We start from the raw sequence: 20,678 nt of genomic DNA, 5'->3' as shown, positions 1-20,678 counted from the left end.
TTACCGTTGTTGATTAAATTATAGTTAGGAGGGACTCCACGCTTCAGATCTTCAAGCAGTGGTGATTTATGCAAAACATTTATGTCCTTTGTGAACTCTGGAGTAAAAAATAAAAAAAAGCCAAATCCGAAATCGTAAGTAGACGAAGCTTCCAAAAAACGCATCCCTGCCATACCTAATATTTGCAATTAAAACTGCTTAGCACTCATGGACTCCTTTTTGTGTTTCCCGTAAGAGTTTTATCAACATATTTCTTAGTAGGTTTTCATATTCAGTATGAATTAAAATGGTTGAATATTGTCTCACAAAATATTACGAGATATTTGAATTCAGTTGCTTTTCCCATATGATTAGACTCATTAGTGGAATCCACTGGTATCCCATAACACAATATTTGTAGAGGTGCAGTGATAATCTGTTCATGACTAAATACTCATGTAATGCATCATATTGATTATTAAACAGAGGTTGTACATGACAAAGCTCATTAATAATCCTTTGATGCAAGTTGCATCCTACGTGGAGTGAACGCTTAAAATATTCATCAAGATACATACATATATGACCAAAATAATCATGTATCAGCTTCTCGTGATAAAATTATCGGTCTCGCCACGTTCATCTCCTTCTGAAAACTTAATCAAGCTCCTATGGCCTAAGTATTGTGTTATGGGGTACCAGCGAATCCCGCTAATGTCTATATTCGTATGGGAAAAAGAACATGTAAAATGATTTTGTCACTGGTTATTTAATATCTCAGAAACAACATTTTCAAGTTTTGCATCGCAAAATATCGCCTTTTCATCCATTTCACCAATAATAAAACTAAAAAATTGAAATAGATTTATAAGAGAAAATTCAAGAGAAGTGAATTTTGGTGTGAGTTAATTGTTTGAAGAGGGTGGTAATTTATAGAGGTAAAAAAATGACCGTTTTTTAAATTTGAAAAACTAGTCGTTGGCGGTTGTGCATCATACGCCAACGTTTTTAAATAGAACGCCAGTTTTTGCTTAAACCGCCAGCGTATTTCTTTAACATGCGCGTTTGATGATCAACCGCCCACTTCTTTTCCATAGCGAAGAAACACTTTTGGTCATCCACCTGGCTCAACTAAAAATTTTGGTTTGGCCATTGCCATAGGAATTGCCCTTATTTACTTGAGCAATCCTCACGAAAATCCTAAGTTTTCAGTCAAATCTCGTAGAAGGACAAGGTATCATTCAACCCATATTAGCGGACAGAGTGAAATCGGTCAACACTTGTTAGAAGCGACACAATATGAAATGACTGAAAAATCCTTAAGTGGTTAACTTAACCAAAGCTTATATGGGTAGAGTAAATAATCTATACCCGTGAATCAGAACCCGAACACCACAATTTTCTTCCTCTTTTATTCTTGGATCTCCCTAGATTGTACCAAGTTCTCCCTCGCTTATCTTTTCCTTCTCCAGCAGGTGACACAACGCATAAAAAGTATCAATGACCGATGGACGGGAATCTTAATCCAGGTGAGTTAAATCACTATTGTACTTCCACTTGTGATTATGTTGCTATTAAGTGTTATATGGTTTGTTGTTGGTAAAGTTACGTATTTTCTAATTGAACCATAATTTGGGTTTTTAATGATATTATGGTAAATGACACCATGAACACACCCAATGAACCTACTGTTTCTTAGTCAAACTGTAACTAATCCTAATGAATTCTCTAATTGAATGTGTCCAGTAAAAGTTGAAGATGCATATCCCTTAATCTGTGTTAAGTTAGGATTGTGTTGAGATTATTAGTCTCACACTGTATGGTTATCTAAGATCCCGTGGTTTATAATCCTAAGGGCCACTCCACTCATTTCCAATTGTTTCTGAGTTGGATCCCCGTATTCTAATATGGGTGCCTCTAAGGATTATAAACCGCAGGATCTTAGATAACAATACAATGTGGGACTAATAATCTCAACACGCCCCCTCACGTGTAGACTCGTTGGGTCTATCACGTGGACAATAAATCGGGTGACGCAGATTAAAGGTGCGATCAGATGACTCGACACAAAATAGCCTGCTCTGATACCATGTTAGAATACGAGCATCCAACTCAAAACCAATTGGCAATGAGTGGAGTGGCCCTAAGGATTATAAACGACAGGATCTTAGATTTCCCAAACAATGTGGGACTAATAATCTCAACAGATTGTCTAATGAAGTATGATGATAATTTTATTTTCGCTTTAGTTTTTTATTTAATATTTTAATGGTTTGACTTGGAACCCTAATTATGGTTGAATTGAATTGGCTATGTTTAGGTATTGAGGTATTCGAGGTTGCTCAACAATGTTAAACCTTAGAATTGGATGGAAAGTTGGTCTCAATTTCATATTGGTGCATCACATATGATTTGAAGTCTGTTGTATTTCTGACTCCCTTGTTTGGGGTTTCTCTAGAGTAGAAATTGATGTTTAATCCCAAACTGGTTGGGCTTTAGATATTTGGTCCTGCCTCTTCAAGCCTAGTACTAGGAGGTCCAAATTTACACGTTCTGAAACGAGTCGTTCCTTAAATAAACGATTCAGTCCAAAACATTTTTTATATGATGACAAAAATGGCCCTAAACAGTATACTGATTGATTTCTAGATCATTTCTTCCTTGTTCTCTATCCGTAGAGCTCTGCAGCGAGGAAGAAACTAGGATAGTCGTTCATCATGTTTGGTCTCGATTGTTCCTTTCAAATTCCTTTGATTTATGTCTTAATTTCTTCTTCTTCTCGATCTAGTTTTTCTCTGAAACCCTAGAAATGAGAGAGATGCACCAGATCTGGGAAAGGTTTATGTGTAGAGATTAGATACAAATGAGGGATTCCGATTTTAGTGTGTGATTCAATGTTCAATCGATCTATTAGTTTTGATTGATACCAAGAGTTGAGTTTTGGGTATTTTTCTTTAAAAAATAAGTCATTCGAATTCTTCTGACGCGGACGATAGTTAGATGTGATTTTCTACTCAAAGGATCTGTTCATGTGTCCGTAACTTTAAGGTAATTTGATTTATCTTTAATTTCATTATATGTTTATTTTCTGATTTCTATTTGAGAATTCAGTTGATATACAACATGTCGATAAATTCTACGATTCTTCTTTCAAACATTTGTAATAATACTGAGTTTTAAAACTAGTTGTTGTGTAGTACATACTACGAATTGCTGAATTGTGACCCTAGTTGCATCATTTTAATTTCATGAGCATTATGTTTCTGAAAAAGAATTCCCTATTATATGTTCCTCTAAATGACACTCCTACTTTTGGAGCTTAGGTACTTTTAAATCCTTTATCATAATAGTTTCATTTTTGAAAAGTTGAGCTTTTGAAAAAATGACCACATGGATTCTTTCATTTTTGTCCCGGATAATTTTGGATTTAGTTTGGTATAATTACTGGTGTTGGTGATCTGCATGATGTTGATTTTTTGAAGCTGTCTTACCTGTATGTTGTGCTTGCACACTATCTACATTGACCCTGTGCACTTGCAGTAAAACATAGTTTGTAGGTTGTTTTCCCCTCCTACCAAGTTTTTGGCGCCGCTGCCGGGGACAAGTTTTTGTAGGTTGCTTTTCCCAAACCTGGATTTTACACTAGATATACTATTGGATACAAAAACTTGGTAGGAGGGGAAAACAACCTACAAACTATGTTTTACTGCAAGTGCACAGGGTCAATGTAGATAGTGTGCAAGCACAGGTCAGTCCACAAGGACTTGGGTGTGTAAAGTTGAAGTTAGGATTTTTCTTAACTAATTTCAGAGAATTTTGGGCAGTGATTGAAAGCAAAAAGCACAGCAGTGCAAAGCAGTGTGTAAAGGAGCACAGATAAGACAGTGGAAGCAATGTGCAATGTTTAATAAACAAGAGCATGAATGAACTAAGGGTGTAAACAGTGAGAATGAGGGAACTAAGGTTATCGAATCCACCATTAACTCATACTATGTATCCAACTGATTATGATACTCTTGTCCTTTTAACAGATAAGGTAGAGGTGTCAAGTCTATTACTTACCTAAGGTGTTTCACCAATGGATGATTCAATCACAACTAAAATATCAATCCTAAACACTAACTTTCTAACTAAAGAACAACTAGTCAGAGGTAACAGTCTCTAAGGCATGAGTTGTGGTATAATCACATAGTTTTATCCTAACTACAATGCATACATGGCATGCACTGTGAGAGCAAAATGTGACAAACCAAGATTGAAATTTTTCCAGAACAATTTGAGCATTCAAGAATCACACAAACAACATAAATAACATAGTACAAAGCTATGGTTTCATCTCAACCTTAGCTTAGTGAACTAAAACATGATCAAATTATACTACTGGATGAAACATATGAAATAGTAAAATTACAGAACACTAAGAGCTTGGTGCTCCGGCTAGCCCGGGCATATCCAATCTCACACCCAAGACGTCAATATACATATAACAACTTTCCTCCAAAAACCCCTAAACAGTGAAATTAGGGTTTACCAAAAATTGAAATTAAGTTTTACCTAATCACTGAAAACACTTGAGAGCTTTGACCCATGCTTACTGCTTTTCCCATGCTGTGATTACAACTCTATTCCGACCTAATTTATCAATTTCACCTCTAGGGTTCCTGACATGGGTGAGGCGTGAAATTGAGAGATTAGGAGGACATAGAGTTGGTGAAAGTGGTAATAATGATGGGGGTAGTGATGGGTTAGTGATTTGAGAGCTCGAGTGGTGGTGGTTGAGGCGGCAGGAAGTTGGTGGCGGAGCAGGTGGTGGTTCTGCTGTGAAGAGAAGGAAAGGGGGAAGAAGAAGAAGTTGGGGTCGATGGGATTAGGATTAGGATGTGTTTGGTTTGTAGTGAAATAGATTTGGGTGTTGTGGTGTTGAGCGGGATCATCAAGTTTTGATGATTGGTGAGGGGAATCCGTAGGATGAGAAGATGATGGATTGATCCAACGGCGCGATGGAAATGGGTTTGGGGCGACCGTTGGATGTGATATACATCAAAACTAACGGTCCAAGATGGAGTTAGGTATTATGATGTTAGACAGGAACTTCAAAGCTCGATGTACTCTGATGAAACGACCGTTAGATGATGGAATGGATCCAATCTGACGGTTAAGAAGGAGAAGTGGGCTATGGATTTTGGTTTTGGTTTGGGAGATAAGTTGGGCTTGGGAAAATTCTGAGCCCATTTCTTCTTTAAGAACAATTTCTTCCTTGTTAAGCCCATTTCTAGCCTTTTGGTCTTGCGCACAACATTCTTCGCAGCTTCCTTGCGTGATTCCTCTCGGCTTCCACCACTTTTCTGCTCTTTTCGCTCCGTAATTCCATCCAAACTTTATTTAGTAACTAAAAATGCAAAATTAATTGAGAAAAGTATTTATTCTTGAAAACAACGAAAACACAGAATATGGGATAAAATGGAGCGTTAATGCACAAAAGATGAGTTAAATGCCAATAAAAGGGGTGCAAATATATACAATATTTGGCACTCATCAAATACCCCCAAACCTGAATTTTACTTGTCCTCAAGTAAAACAAAACTAAGGAAATCCTACCTATACCACTGTCGTTGATCTCTCGATTGCATTTAGCGAATGCAATAAGCCTTTTAAACCACTAAGTGTCCCTAGTGGACGAGTTGAAGTCTCGTGAAGGTTTGCTTAGAACGTACCTACAAAGTTCTAGGACAAAATATAAGCTCAGATTCCATGAAATGTGACATGTGCAAGAGAGTAGAAGCTCACAACAAAATGGAGATGTCAATCTAGCTATCAAAGGCACAATCCTAGCACTGATAACAAATAAAGGCATGTGATAAGAGTGTAAAGTGTATCTACACATGTGTAAAGAAAGATCAAACGTTATGACTACTAATCACCAAGAGATAGTTTCTCAGGCTAAGAACCGAGGTCGAAATCTATCTAGCTGTCCGGACTTTACGAGAATTGTGAATGAGTTGGAGGTATTTCACAATTACTCACGTTGTACATCAATGGCATACACCCTTCCTTGCTTATAACACAAAAACACAAAAGATGACTTTTATTTACATTGACTACTCTCTTTCATTTTTGGAACAAGAGAGGATGGAATTGATAAATACTTGATTATTTTATTTTTTTTGATTTTTTTATGAATATATACATCGTTTTTTTTTTTTTTTTTTTGAAAAAAATATTTACAACATGGTAACTCTTTTGATACATAAGCAAAAAGAAACAAAAATTTACATGACATTTTTCAAGAGGTAGCCCTTTTTGATGCACCCAGTTAAATTCGATGGTTGTCTTTCTTAATGTAACCTCCACCTTCTATCCCAACCAACCAAAGAACAAGCTAGTCAAGTTTCGTTCAGTATTCTAAAGTGATTGGAAATCGTGACTTCCGATAGAACACCTCAAGGATGAGGCTATACATGTATTGGTAGATCGTGCGCGTGCAAGTTTCTTATCACTATGTGAATTGTGCTAGAATCAGGGTGCCTAAATATCTAGACTAAGAATCCTTATGTTTACATACATGCACAAGAGTCAACATTTCAAGGTAAATGATCTCCATTTTTATGTTTTTTTCGAATTTTTTAATTTTTTAATTTTTTTTGATTTTTTTGATTTTTTTTTTTTGAAAAAGAAAGAGTTCAATTTTCAATTATAGCATGTTATCAAAGTATCTACTTTTCACCCCCAAACCTAAACTAAACATTGTCCTCAATGTTTCAAAAGATAAACATGATTATAACACATACCATGAGAACGATGCTAAGTGTAGAAAAAGGAAAGAGATTACCGGATATTGGCGAAAGCAAGTTTTGAACTCCATTATTCAAGGCAAAACCCAACAGTAACTCAACTGAATTCACATTGGGTTAGCACAATATATACAAGAAACATATGATTCCACTAAACATTACCTACCAGATTATATACAAACAATTCACTATATACATACAGTCTAAAGAGTTGAGGACCAACCCAAAAGACAAAGTGTTGAAACATATACAGTTTCAAAACACTAAAATTGGAATGAAATGGGAGCGAGAGTGAACAAACGAATGAATCACCCCTAAACCTGAATTTTTCAACAGATTTATTTTTAAGCACAAAATCTAGCAATTTTGGGGTTTCAGGATTCACCAGGTGTAACTCAAAATGAACTTTTTGCGGGATGGGAAAAGAAATGTATTCCAATTGTGGCTCCTTAAAAGTATTGTATTTTGATGCAAAATAGTCCAAAAGGAGTTGGGAGGCACACAGTTCCAATCCTAGGTTGGGAATTTTCAGAAAAGTTAGTTTAAAAGTTTTGTTACAAACCAAATCTAGGTTGGGTGGAATAATCTCGATATGCGATTTAGGTAAGAAAGTTGGTACTTCTAAATTATTTTCATGGATAAGATCAATAGTACCAACACATACTTCCCCTAAATCAGAAATTGGTAAATCATGCTCACATTCATCGAACAAAACATCAAGACCTAAATCGGTATCATGATTGTCCGTAGTACTCAAATCAACATCGGAAGAAATAACATTTTGTGACTTAGGCAAGGAATCAGACACATCAAATTTGTTTTCATGCATATTAACATTAGTGTCTACAGAAGATTCAACTATTCCTATGTCATGCTCATCTTCGAAGAACAATTGTACAAGTACCATATCAATATCAAAATCATATGATTTTCTATGAGTATTAGAAGAAACAACATTCATGAAGGTCGAGGGCGAGAAGCCATATGTTATTGAACCAAAAGGTTCCACAATATTTTCATGTTCTTCTAACATAACATCATTATCATCATAATCTTCATAATCATCATCATGGTAACATGCATATTGGTCCTCATTAACAGTGGTGGTGTCATTAGTCGATTCATGTTCCTCTAAATTAGGTTCATATTCAACATCATTTACATGAATGGGACTAGACACTTCATTAGGGACAACATACATTTCCTCATGAATTTCCTCCTTTTGTAGGTGAAGCAAAATCTGATCTAAATATGTCTGAATTCGTGATGTAGATCTAGCAAAGTTTTGCTCACTGAGTCTGAAAGCTTCTGTGGTGGAGTCTAAATTCATGGGAGTACAAAATTCTTCATGTTCAAATTGTGGTGAATGGTACATGTGTGCATGGTCATTAGGGTTTATAAAAGATTGATCGCAACCCTCAAAGGATTGATTATGGTCCCAATGACTACCAACCTCACAATTTATGGGCATTTCATAATTTGGATTTTCATGGGATTCTCTAAATTGCCTATAATCATGCAAAATATAGCAATATTTATCCGGGTGGTCTAAACCACCACATAAGGTACATGCATAGATTTCAGGTCGTCTATGTGAACTAGATGCTACAGATTTCTCATGTGTTTGCATTTCTAAAGCAGTGATCCGAGCCTCTAACTGATTCACAAGTGACAAATATGTGAGTTGGCTTTTGTCTAGATGTTCACCTTCACCCAATGGTGGATGATACATGTGTGAATAGTCATTAGGGTTTGCATATTGAGGTTCATGACCTACAGAAGGTCCATAATAATAATCCCTATAACTATTGACATCATGGTCTGTGGGAGGCTCATAATGTGGCACATGCCCATAAGCAAGTTCTCTAAGAGTTTTGTTTCCATCCCCAGAAGCAGATCAAAATCCAGACATGTTATGTTTATCATACAATCACACAATTCAAAAAGAGAAATAAGGCCCACACTTTTCAGTTATGGTTTCAAAATTTTGGTTTTAGAATTTAAAGGTAAAGCCTATTTGGGAATTTTTGGTTTAACTGGGTTTTAAAATTTGGTTTCAAAATGGGAGCAAAATTTTGGTTTAAATGGAAGCAATTTTTGGTTTTAAAGAGGGAGAAAACTTTTGGTTTTTTGAATGGGAGAAAACTTTTGGTTTTAATTGGGAAATAAAAAGAAAAATTTGGTTTTTAATATTGGGAGAAAAACTTTGGTTTTAAAATTGGGAGCAAGCCCACATTGGTGGAGCAAGAATTTTGTTTTTGAATGGGAGAAAACTTTTGGTTTTAAAATTGGGAGCAAGCCCACATTGGTGGAGCAAGAATTTGGTTTTGAGTTGGGAGAAAAATTTGGTTTCGTTGTTAGGAGCAAGCCTACATTGGTGGGAGAATTGTGCAGCCCAAAAGGAAGTTTTGAACATGCCCAACTGTTGGGTTGGAAGTTGGTTTGGGCTCACAAATTTGAAGCCCAACAGAAGTTTTTGAAATTGGAAAACTTGATAGATTTTCAAAGATTTTAATCCCACTGTTCTCAAAGTTCCAAAGTTGTTGTTTTGAGTACAAGGCGCAGTTAATGTTCAAAGTTATAAGCCCACAGTCCAATTAAAATTACAAGCCCAAAAGTCCAAAAACACAAGCCCACTGTTGGGTTTAAAATAATATTGCAAGCCCAGAAAAAATATAAACCCAACAGACAATAAAGAAGGCCCAGTTGGGCTTTGCTAATGGGTTCAGGCTTACTTGTTTTTGGAGGGAAGCCCAGTTGGGCTTTTATCCCCTTTTCTTTTGTTGCACAGCCCAGTTGGGCTTTGGTTCACAACAGCAACAGCACCAGCAGCAGCAGCAGTAGCAGCAGCATCAATAGCAGCAGCACAGCCAAGAGCAGCAGCAGCACCACAGTAGCAACAAAATTTGCAAGTTCAGTGAAATGCAATGAGATGCACAACAAGAAGGCAGAGATTATGTAAATGCAGGAGGTAGTAAGATTAACTGAAAGATGCAAGTTATGATGCAGAACAGTATGCAAAGATAAATACAAGAACAATATGCAGTGAAGATGCAAAATGCAAATGCTACTAGAGCAGAAAAGATGTAGATGAATAGATGCAAGAAAATGATGCAGTGAAGACTGCAAGATGATATAATGCAAATAAGATGCAAGACAAGGGAATGTACAGCAAGACAAGGGAATGTACAGCAAGAACAGGACAGTAAAGATCAAGATCAAGAGCAAACAGTGAGCAAAGAGTATGAGATGCAGATGCAGCTATAAGTGAGAAACTAAAATGCAGTTACAAGAAAAACAACAAATATGCTTACACTAAATGCACAGTAAGTTAGCTAAAATTTAAGTAAAGAAAAACTAAGATGCACAGCAAGGAAAACAGAAAACAGCAAAGCAAGATACACAAAGCTTCAACCACACAGCAGCCAAGTCCCCGGCAGCGGCGCCAAAAACTTGGTAGGAGGGAAAAACAACCTACAAACTATGTTTTACTGCAAGTGCACAGGGTGAATGTATATAGTGTGCAAGCACAGGTCAGTCCACGGGGACTTGGGTGTGTAAAGTTGAAGCTAGGATTTTGCTTAACTGATTTCAGAGAATTTTGGGCAGTGATTGAAAGCAAAAAGCACAGCAGTGTGTAAAGGAGCACAGATAAGACAGTGGAAGCAATGTGCAATGTTTAATAAACAAGAGCATGAATGAACTAAGGGTGTAAACAGTGAGAATGAGGGAACTAAGGTTATCTAATCCACCATTAACTCATACTATGTATTCAACTGATTATGATACTCTTTTTCTTTTAACAGATAAGATAGAGGTGTCAAGTCTATTACTTACCTAAGGTGTTTCACCAATGGATGATTCAATCACAACTAAAATATCAATTCTAAGCACTAACTGTCTAACTAAAGCACAACTAGTCAGAGAGTTCATAACAGTCTCTAAGGCATGAGTTATGGTATAATCACATAGTTTTATCCTAACTACAATGCATACATGGCATGCACTGTGAGAGCAAAATGTGACAAACCAAGATTGAAATTTTTCTAGAACAATTTGAGCATTCAAGAATCACACAAACAGCATAAATAACATAGTACAAAGCTATGGTTTCATCTCAACCTTAGCTTAGTGAACTAAAACATGATCAAATTATACTACTGGATGAAACAGATGAGATAGTAAAATTACAGAACACTAAGAGCTTGGTGCTCCGTCTAGCCCGGGCATATCCAATCTCACACCCAAGACGTCAATTTATACATATAACAACTTTCCCCCAAAAACCCCTAAACAGTGAAATTAGGGTTTACCAAAAATTGAAATTAAGTTTTACCTAATCACTGAAAACACTTGAGAGCTTTGACCCATGCTTCCTCCTCGTCTTCTCATGCTTTTCCCATGCTGTGATTACAACTCTATTCCGACCTAATTTATCAATTTCACCTCTAGGGTTCCTGACATGGGTGAGGCGTGAAATTGAGAGATTAGAAGGCCATAGAGTTGGTGAAAGTGGTAATAATGATGGGGTTAGTGATGGGTTAGTGATTTGAGAGCTCGAGTGGTGGTGGTTGAGGCGGCAGGAAGTTGGTGGCGGAGCAGGTGGTGGTTCTGCTGTGAAGAGAAGGAAAGGGGGAAGAAGAAGAAGTTGGGGTCGATGGGATTAGAGTTAGGATGTGTTTGGTTTGGGGTGAAATAGATTTGGGTGTTGTGGTGTTGAGCGGGATCATCAAGTTTTGATGATTGGTGAGGGGAATCCGTAGGATGGGAAGATGATGGATTGATCCAACGGCGCGATGGAAATGGGTTTGGGGCGACCGTTGGATGTGATATACATCAAAACTGACGGTCCAAGATGAAGTTAGGTATTATGATGTTAGACAGGAACTTCAAAGCTCGATGTACTCTGATGAAGCGACTGTTAGATGATGGAATGGATACAATCTGACGGTTAAGAAGGAGAAGTGGGCTATGGATTTTGGTTTTGTTTTGGGAGATAAGTTGGGCTTGGGAAAATTCTGAGCCCATTTCTTCTTTAAGAACAATTTCTTCCTTGTTAAGCCCATTTCTAGCCTTTTGGTCTTGTGCACAACATTCTTCGCAGCTTCCTTGCGTGATTCCTCTCGGCTTCCACCACTTTTCTGCTCTTTTCGCTCCGTGATTCCATCCAAACTTTATTTAGTACCTAAAAATGCAAAATTAATTGAGAAAAGTATTTATTCTTGAAAACAACGAAAACACAGAATATGGGATAAAATGGAGCATTAATGCACAAAAGATGAGTTAAATGCCAATAAAAAGGGTTTAAATATATACAATATTTGGCACCCATCATATGCTTATAAATAGTTTGGGAATGTTAATTTAGCTGGCTAAAGTAAGTTTAGTGTGCATTTTCACCACCCTAAAAAGAGAATTCCATGATCGTTTAGCTGGCTAAAATAGAAAAAGAAAAAAATTTGTACATTACAGAGGTTGTATAGGGATTGAAATGATAACTGCTAATTACATAATGGGTAGCAATTGCCATGTAGTAGTAAGCAAGTACTAGAAAGACAAAAATGTTCTTGTCATTTTGTTTTGATCATCATACTATTGTTATCTTATAGTGACCCGTTACCTGTTAAAATTTGTTGTCTAATACTGTTAAAGAACTGTTGTTGAAAATTTGTTATCTGATACAGTGGAAGAAGTGCTGCTCGGACCTTTCTAGAGAGAACTAGTAACTATTAGTACTCATTGTTTGTATCATACAAGTGATAGTAAAGGACGAGCGTCTAAAGTTTAGTGTGCACTTTCACCATCATCCATATTACTGAACACATTTGTTACATTAATAACTAGTTACATGAGTTTCCAAAATCGGCCCAAGCCCACTCTAGGATTCTTAATCAAATTTTAGTGAATAATCTTTTTTCATTTATTGGACGTCGAATCCGTGATGGTAGAGTCGATGAATGTTGGTTATGACAGAAATTACATGTGTAAATATTGGTACACCTATAATATGAGTATATATATTGTGGTACACATGTGACTGAAATTACATGTGTACATAATAGCCACTCTATGACTCTTAATCAAATTTTAGTGAACAATCTTTTTTCATTTCTTGGATGTCGAATCAGTGATGATATGAGCCAGTGACTTTTGGTTACAACAGAAATTACATGTGTACATATTGGTACACCTAAAATATGTACACATGTGACAGAAGTTACATGTGTACATAATAGCACACATGTAATACAAGTTGACATTGTTGTGCACTTTTAGTAGACGTGTACATTGTTGTGCAGATGCGACAAAAATCATAATATGTGGACATATCGCATAAGCTATTTTGATCACGTAATTCTTCCCAAATAAAAATGAGATTTAGCCCTAAGCTGTACTCTTTTATTTTTCTTGGCACTCTTGGTAACTTCACCTCATGTATGTAGGTTTATAATTCTCTTGATATGATTGTATGGTTATCATTACATTGCATTGTTGTAGTAACTTGTATATTCTCTGGTTTTACATCTTAAGGTCATGTTTCCTTATTTTGTATTTCAGGTTGCATTTAGGACGAAATTATTTCACCCGAATACAAACAGGAATGGAAGTATTTTCCTATACATCCTTGAAGAGCAAGAGAGTTCTGCTCTTACCTTCTCTAAGGTTAGCTTCAAATTTTATTTTCGGCCCTTGTCTTCTCTCTCCCCCCATAAGTTTCCTTGCCTAAATTTTATGCTGTCATGGGAGATATTGTTTGGTTTGCAATCTTCCATCAATCTTCTCTATTATCACTGCTCACCAAGACATTTTACTTTCTACTATTAGCTGTTTTGTGTTCGCTTATATTTTGGTCACTTTTGGTTTCTCCACCTTTACTTGGTAGTACTTCCATCAACGGATACAACCCAAATTGGCAACAACCTCTCGAATTTGGTCAGATATACAACAGAAAAGAACATTCAAAAAAAATATTTGTAAGCATATATTGTTAAAAGTACATAAGAATTAACCGGTGTATTTTCTTGTACACTAATTATATGGGTGCATATAAAAGTGCACTTTTGTGTGTGCTTGTTATATGTGTATATGTTTGTACACCTTGCTCTTGCTCTTAGAGCTTCAATGGAGGAAGAGAGGGAAGGAAAGGACGTTGTTGCAAGGGCTGTAGAAGAAAAATGAGGTAGATAGGCTTCAAGTTCACATGATACAACTATGACTGAAAGCGGTGGCATTATATCTGATGGAGCTAATACAGGCACTTTGATGGCAGGTCTCATGCTTGTTTCTAGTTTTCCTGGGATTGAATCTGTGGTTAGAAACATGATGCAGTTTATGATTGTACATGAATTAGAAGATGTGGTTTCCTGCAGTGAAGGAAAGATGTGTTTGGTTTGATTAGATTTTATGCCTGCTCGAGTCTGAAAGAAGATGCTGTTACTGAGATTTCAAGGGTATTAAAACTGTTGATTTGATGAATATGAGATGGAGACAATACTGTTACTTTGTGTGATTTAGAGTCTGCGGTGAGTAAGCTGATAAAAAAATGAATAAGCGTTGTGTATTGTTGCTGGTTAAGCAATTATAGGGTATGGATAAGCTGCAGCTGGCTATGAAGCAATTGCAGGTGATGCCATGGGAAATTTGGAAGAATGGGTTTGCTTCTATGTTGCAGTACAAGGAATGGTGCAGCTGAGTAACCGATGGTAGAACTCTTAAGTGGTGATTTGGTAAATAAATATGAAATGCCGATGGAATTGCAAAGATGAAATCTGAAATGTGTGATGTTGGTGGTACGAAGGAGCAGGAATTTATGTTGTTGTTGGATGGGTAATGTTGCTGCAGAGAAATGCAGCTAAGATTGGAAAGCTACAGAAACGGATAAATTTTTTGAGTTGAATGGTTGAGGTGTTGTAGTTGTATGCAGCAGCATGGTTAAGAGTGGAGCGTAGGAGCTGGTGTTGGTAATGAGTTTGGGTTGTAAACAAGTTGTATTTTTGTAGGTGTATACATGTTTGTACACCAATGTAAACTATTTTTTTTAATGAGAATTATATAGTCATATGGGTACTCTTTTTGTACCTCTCGGAAAGAGCTTTCCGAATATATAAAGTTTGCGAATTTCGGACAAATGCTTCGAAAGATAAATTGATTTTAATTTTTTTATTATTATTTAAAACTGTTGACATCATCATGAGTCACTTTGGACTAAACTGCAAATATTTGGACTAAATTGTAAACCACGAAGATTATTTATGTACTTTCCATAAAAAAAGGACTAATTTGTACCTAATTGAATGGGTTAGGACTAACTAATATATTTGGATGAGAGTTGGACTAAACCGTATTTTTCCCTTCTCTACATTTCCCTTGTTTCATAGAGACCCAATTAGAATGGGTTTGTTACTATCTGCGTAGGGTTAGTTTTTCTCATTTAAATTCCCCAATGTCTAAGGTGGGGGAACCATCTTGAAATAGTGATTTTACTTAAGAGGCTGGCACTGAGGTCCCCCACCGTTTTCAGTTTTCTCTAAAACTAGGATGACGATGCTCTTATATTCATAAACTATTTCTAGTTTTTTGTTCACGGTTTATTAGTATAACAATTTCTGAATTAAAATCATTTCTCCACAAATTCATCTATCTTATTTAATGTGCTTCTTTAAGGCCCTTCTTTAAATGTTCTTTATTTTTTACCAAATCATTTCCTGCAATTTTGGAATTAGGTGTTACTGCTACATCAAACTTAACATATGGAGTTAGTAAGCACGTTTGTATCCCATTGCAATAAACTGTTAAACTAAAGAGCACATGGTTTCCATGAAAATTAACTGTCTGTTGGAACTATAGAGTTTCACTCAAATATCATATCTTTTTGAAATTGTTGTCTTGCATCTCTTCTATGCAACGTTGTTGTTTTGAGATCATTTTGTTTGTTGATGTTTTTCTGATGGTCAATTAATGTTAATTAGGTGATGTTACCCCCAAAGTGTTGGTATTCCAAGTATACATGCATGCTTGTCTATAATGCATATTGGTCTGGATCTGGCAGACTACTTCCATGACTAGTATTCCATGGACAACTATTGGCGCACGTACGTTTCACTTTTGCTCCATGTGAAGGTTACTCCAGATGGCCGACTAGTATTCCATGGAAAACTATCGGCGCACCTACACTTTCGCTTTTGCTCCATGTGAAGGCCATTCCAGATCGCCTTACAACCCAACTTATGAATACATTATTCCTCCCGTTTGGAAGCGCAATGGTGGTCGGAGGAAGAAAATGAAGAGGATCGAGTCTCAAACTGTTGCGAGGCTTACAGTTAGGTGCATTAAATGCCACGAGATGGGTCATAACATAAGGTCATGTATTACACTTCTTGTACCCCGTCCTAACTATACATAGTATTTGCGGGTGCCTATAGTTATGAACATGTAGTTTAATTTACTTTTTGTTGTTTAATTTGTCGTGCCTAGTCACATAACGCTGGTCATTCTTGTAGGAGTGTTATTTTTTGTTTTTGCTGGATGTATCAGGGCCATGGCTATCAGCTATCCTCTGTTTATAACCGAGTTATACGTAGTATATGTAATGCACATTCATGGTTTGTAAGTTGTAACTAAATTAATATATTTTGTATTGCAGTGATGCATCTTCTTCCCCACAACGTGATTTTAAGCGTCTGTGCAGATGGTATTCCTGGGACAATCGACGAAACTGCAGGTGCTGTCGTTATAATATGGCATGGTCTGACTGATTTCAGAATCCGTCTATCTGAAGGTGTTTGCAAGTGCTGGTTTAGTCCCAAAGTTCTTTTAACTTACTAGGTGCATTTTATCTCTGGAAAATTCAGTCTTCATTCAAGTGGGAAATTTTCCATTTTATCTGAGTATATCCTATACAGTTTACCATTTAATCACAACTCATTTATACTTTCCGAATTGAATGTTGTAATTCATTGTTGCTAACATGTTGGTAAATGATTCAACCAAACTTGTAACAGTTCCACTCAAGTAATTTATTAGTATTTCATGGTAATGTTTTTGGGTATGTAGAAAAATGTAACATATTCGTTAGAAAACATCAATGGAAATATGTCTCATATGTAAGTGAAGTGGCCGATGAGGGTTAGATAGTCCAAACAGGTTCTTTACCAAAAATTACCACTATAGCCTATTTTATCCCCGGAAAAATCTAAAAGATCCTATGCAGCCCCTTACTGGAAACACGGAAACGAGTTGTACCTAAATAAATAGATAAATGATGATGATGATGAGACGAAGTTCAGTTGCATGAGCAAAGTACTGTTCTTTCAGATGGTCCTATAAAACAAATCGGGTACCTCTCTAACATGATCGTATTAATTTAACTATGTAACATCATTAAAGATCTCTATTCGGATCCGAAACGGAACTCAACCCATTTTAGTGGAAAGCTAGGATTTTATAAAGCGCCCATGCGATCCTAGTGTAGGGTGTGTACATCCCTGATGAGTGCCTTAATCCAATACGAGTGGTTTCTTCTTTTTATAACTAGGTTCTCCCTTAGAAATATTAGGGTGCTTGTTTAGCAAACGCAATGAAGATCTCTAGAAACACTGAGCATGATTAACACGTGTTTAAGAGAGATTAAAGAATTCTTTTCTTCCTCTTTTCCTTCAAAACCCAAATGCTAGCCTTTCTTTCTGTCATCTACTTTCTCGTTTATTCCGTTCGCTTTACTGAGACCAAAGGAAGGAAATTTTGATTCTTGCTTTGACATTTTGCTGATCCATTCTTGGAACACCGGTTACAATTGAGGTAGGGGGGTTTCCATTCTTTTTATCTACAATTTCAATTGTACCTTTTAATCAGTATTTGAGTAGGGTTTCTTTCTCTTCTATTTTTATTTCAAAATTCTGCAGATGGATTTGAAATCTTGTTTAATCCCTGCAATTTCTACATTACGATACTGCATGTTGTTCTTAGGTAAGAATCTGAAACATTGAAGAGTTTGATATGTTTTTGTTTTGCACAAGTCCTGACAGGGGGTTAGTCGTGGGAGAGTTTGAGAGATTTTAATGGAGTTAGCAAATCCCCTGTTAGTCGTGAGAGAGTTTGTCAAAATCTTTTAAAATCTCTGTTAGTGGTGAGAGATTTATAGGGAGTTTCTAAAACTACCTCAAAATCCCTTAAACTCTCTGTTAGTGGTGAGAGATTTGATTAGAATCTTTTAAACTCCCTGTTAGTCGTAAAACACTAGAGTCATACAGGGTGTTAGTCCTCAAGGGAGTTGGGGGAGTTGGGTGTAGTTGTGTTTTTTCCCGTTAGTCGTGAGGGAGTTCGAGGGAGTCTCTTAAAATCCCCGTTAGTCGTGGGAGAGTTTAGAAGAGTCTCCCCAACTCCCAACAAAAACCCCGTTAGTCGTGGGGGAGTTTGAAAGAAACTCTTAAACTCCCTGTTAGTGGTAAAAATTAGAATGATAGGGAGTTTGTTTTTTTTTGGGGAGTTCTAGGGAGTTTATAGTGTATTTTTGCCTCACTCCAAATCTCTCAAAAAAGTAGAGATTTTGGGAGAGTCTCTCAAACTCCCTACACTCAACATACCAAACTCTCTCAAACTCCCAATACTCTCTTACACTCCCTCTAAATCCCCAAGATTCAAAATACATTAAACTCCCTCCAACTCACTCGTGGACTAACCCCCTGATAGGGAGTTTATAATTTGGGGGAGTTTGAGGGAGTTTCATGATGTTTTTGTGCTTGGACAAAATCTCTCAAAAAACAAGAGATTTCTGGGGAGTTTGGGTTAAACCCCCCAAATTGCCTAGACTCTCTCACACTCCCTCTAAATCCCTAGAGATTTAAATACATTAAAATCTCTCAAACTCTCCCACGACTAACCCCCTGTGAATTTTTGATGCGAATTAAGCGGAAAATGGTTTTCATAATGGCCTTGAACTTATTTGATAAAATGTTTAAATGGAGTTCCTCTCTTAGTTTATGAAAACCAATTTTGTATGGACAGTAGCTTGATTTCTTTCCATGTTTAATCCCTGAACTTTTTAGTTTCACCAAACCGGTATTAAGAGTTAACCGATTTTACTTACAATTTTTGGGTTTAAACTATCAATGCATGCCCTGTTTGCTAAAATGACCCAATGAGCTAGTCTTCGAAATGTCCATGAACAAATCTATTTTGCCTTCCTGATTTAAATCTTGATCTGATGTTGGTCGGCCATAAATGCTTTGCAACTAAAATGTTACTTACAATCTTAGTCTTTGTCTTTCTTACCAGTTTTATATAACGAATTTTTCCTTTGAACTTCTTTCTTTTATGAATTCTTTGAATTAAATAAGAAATGAATCTTAATTGGTTTTGCAAGTTGTCATCTTTTTCCTAGTACGTGTGCTGAAAGAAACAATGGCTTTCAAATGGAGTTTCAATTACTGTTTTGATGTTTTATGCATGCATTTAGTTAGCACCTGACCAACACCTATCCTAATGTTTTCTTTTTATAAGAAAATTCTTAAAATTCATCGAACTAGTGCTACTGGTTCCTAGTTTATGGTTTGATGATTACATTTTTTTCTCAAAAATTCCATCTGATGCTACTGCCCCACTTATGCTCATTATATATTTGATATGGTTAGTCTTTTTCTTCATTTTACAATCTCGTGTTTGATTTCTACGTATCAAACTTAACCTTTTGGCATAAAGGAAATGAAACCATGCCAAATTGCCAATGGCTTTCTGCTTAGTATTTTTGGCATGAGTGATTTCGGTAAAACCATACACCATCTGTTCAGTTTTATTTGTTTGGCCCTTCATGTTAATGTCGTGTCACCGTTATTGATTTTGATATTCATTTTACAATTTGGACATTTACTGTGTTACCACTTCTTTGTAAAATGATGGATTGGGTTAACGAGATTTGATCTCAGAGTTTGGCTTTCGCCTTGGAGTTTTACTGGGACTTTCCGTAAGTGATTTGTTGAGCTTGTTTTGAAGATTTTTGGAAGGCTACAGGCGAGTTTGTTAGGCCCATAGGGGCATCCCACAAATGTGGCTACCCGCGGAAGACCGTCCGGGACGGTGGCTGATATCCTGAATATCCTAACATTAGAGACTGGTCCTCACAAGTATCATATGTGAATTTCTTCACTACCATTTGAAAAATATTTCATTTCAATTGTTTCGAATGAACGTGGATTTGTCAAGCTTTATACATTTTTGAATTTGGACATGCCCATTTCTTTAGCTTGACTTATATGTTGTTTATTTTTACATGGGCGCATTATTTTCGTAACCCCTACTGGGTTGTGGCTCACCCCGTTTTGGTTTTGTTTTCCACAGAGTACGAGGCGAGGTTGAGGCAGTAAGCTTGGGAAGAGCTTGCAGCCGGGAGCTTGAGCAAAAGTTGGTATTTTTGCTTGTCTATAATGTGTGTATCACGGGGTTATCTGGGTAGTCTATTTTGCTTATCTCCCATGTTATTTTGATGTGTTTTGCGGTTGTATATATGATGGGATATGGTAAAAAAAGTCTTTGTTTCTTTCGTAAATGAAAACTTCGTTATGCCGCAAACTGAGGGTCTGGTTTTGTATGTTGTCTACATGTTGGCAGGTTTTGATGTTTATATCACTCTCTGTATGGAGATTTCTTGTTGACTAGTATAACTACATTACCAAGTTCTTTCATGTATTCCTCTAAATTTTCTCCTTACGTATTATTAAGTTTCCAACCTTTTAATGCCTTTTAATGCCAATTAAAATCTTGTTTAGATTGGGCACTTAAGAATACTGTTTTTTTTTGGTGCATTTAATTAATATGTCTCTTACCTTGCAATGATTTCATGTGTACTGACCACAGTTTTGAACTGTTACAAAACTAATATATATGAAGGCTTTTAATTTGTGTGAGCATTTTCAT

The 20,678-nt window shown here is 36.5% G+C and overlaps 1 long non-coding RNA gene across 1 annotated transcript; it reads left to right on the top strand.

Moving 5' to 3' along the window:
• The first annotated feature begins 17,475 nt into the window (after positions 1-17,475).
• LOC113302311 lies at positions 17,476-20,439 on the top strand. Its single transcript, XR_003336744.1, has 3 exons — positions 17,476-17,567; positions 17,672-17,735; positions 20,103-20,439. It is a non-coding gene; the product is annotated as an uncharacterized LOC113302311 (long non-coding RNA).
• The last annotated feature ends 239 nt before the right edge of the window (positions 20,440-20,678 follow it).

Source organism: Papaver somniferum, chromosome 8 (genome assembly GCF_003573695.1).
Source record: "Papaver somniferum cultivar HN1 chromosome 8, ASM357369v1, whole genome shotgun sequence".
Classification (NCBI taxonomy): Eukaryota; Viridiplantae; Streptophyta; class Magnoliopsida; order Ranunculales; family Papaveraceae; genus Papaver; species Papaver somniferum.
Note: the sequence above shows the minus strand (reverse complement) of the source record. Positions and strands in the feature narration are given on the sequence as shown.